The following is a 1,876-nucleotide window of genomic DNA, read 5'->3' on the forward strand; positions in this document are numbered from 1 at the left end:
CCTTGTGATCAGTATTTCATTATCAGACAAAATTCTTTTTTTCATCTTAGTTGTAAGATATTTTGTGAATAAGTGCCCTGGTTCCCAGAACTCCTCCTACATTTCATGCAGTAGCCTAATAATCTTTTGGAAGATGATTGGTTGGGTCCTGTAGATGTGCAATAAGGTTTCGGAATTTTCATTTTTCACCCTGGGGGCCAAATGGGGGTCGAAATTGATGCTTTTTTAACACAACCCTGGTTCCCAGAACTCCTCTTACAATTTACACAGTAGCCTAATAATCTTTTGGAAAATGATTGCTGATGTCCTGTAGATGTGCAATAAGGTTTTGGAATTTTCATTTTCACCCTAGGGATCAAATAGGGGTCGAAAAATGACGATTTTGTACAAAGAAACCCTGGTTCCCAGAACTCCTTTTACATTTTACACAGTAGCCTAATAATCTTTTGGAAGATGATTGCTGGTGTCCTGTAGATGTGCAATAAGATTTTGGAATCTTCATTTTCACCCCTGGAGTCAGATGAGGGTTGAAAAATGACGTTTTTTTTTTGCACAAAAGAACCCTGGTTCCCAGAACTCCTCTTACATTTTAAGCAGTATCCTAATAATCTTTTGGATGATGGTTGCTGGTGTCCTGTAGATGTGTAATAAGGTTTTGGAATTTTTATTTTCACCCCTGGGGTCAAATGAGGGTTGAAAAATGACATTTTTGCACAAAAGAACACTCAGGTCCCCCGAACTCTTTTTACGTTTTAAGCAGTATCCCAATAATCTTTAGGAAATTGGTTGCTGGTGTCCTGTAGATGCGCAATAAGGTTATGGAATTTTTATTTTTGCCCTGGGGACAAATGGGGGTCAAAAATGATGCTTTTTGTACAAAAAACCTTGGTTCCCAGAACTCCTCTTACAATTTACACAGTAGCCTAATAATCTTTTGGAAAATGATTGCTGATGTCCTGTAGATGTGCAATAAGGTTTTGGAATTTTCATTTTCACCCTAGGGATCAAATAGGGGTCGAAAAATGACGATTTTGTACAAAGAAACCCTGGTTCCCAGAACTCCTTTTACATTTTACACAGTAGCCTAATAATCTTTTGGAAGATGATTGCTGGTGTCCTGTAGATGTGCAATAAGATTTTGGAATCTTCATTTTCACCCCTGGAGTCAGATGAGGGTTGAAAAATGACGTTTTTTTTTTGCACAAAAGAACCCTGGTTCCCAGAACTCCTCTTACATTTTAAGCAGTATCCTAATAATCTTTTGGATGATGGTTGCTGGTGTCCTGTAGATGTGTAATAAGGTTTTGGAATTTTTATTTTCACCCCTGGGGTCAAATGAGGGTTGAAAAATGACATTTTTGCACAAAAGAACACTCAGGTCCCCCGAACTCTTTTTACGTTTTAAGCAGTATCCCAATAATCTTTAGGAAATTGGTTGCTGGTGTCCTGTAGATGCGCAATAAGGTTATGGAATTTTTATTTTTGCCCTGGGGACAAATGGGGGTCAAAAATGATGCTTTTTGTACAAAAAACCTTGGTTCCCAGAACTCCTCTTACAATTTATGCATTAATTAATTATAAAATAACGATTGTGGCTTCTTTGGCAGTAACACCAATATGACGAAGAGTATATTTAAAGGCAAACACTTGTGTGCGGGTATTACTGTCTTATGACAACATCTAGTTTATTTTATTTTTTCTGTGTGTATTCCTGACTGTTTTTCATTAGGATACACGGTGGTACTTACATGTAATACAAATAAGTATTATCATGTTCAAAATGTCTCATGTATGAACATTGCTCATACTAATAGTGCATATTTTGCTCTTGTTTTGTACTTTTCTTTTTATCATTATTTTTTAAAAAATAAACATT

Source organism: Ostrea edulis, chromosome 2 (genome assembly GCF_947568905.1).
Source record: "Ostrea edulis chromosome 2, xbOstEdul1.1, whole genome shotgun sequence".
Classification (NCBI taxonomy): domain Eukaryota; kingdom Metazoa; phylum Mollusca; class Bivalvia; order Ostreida; family Ostreidae; genus Ostrea; species Ostrea edulis.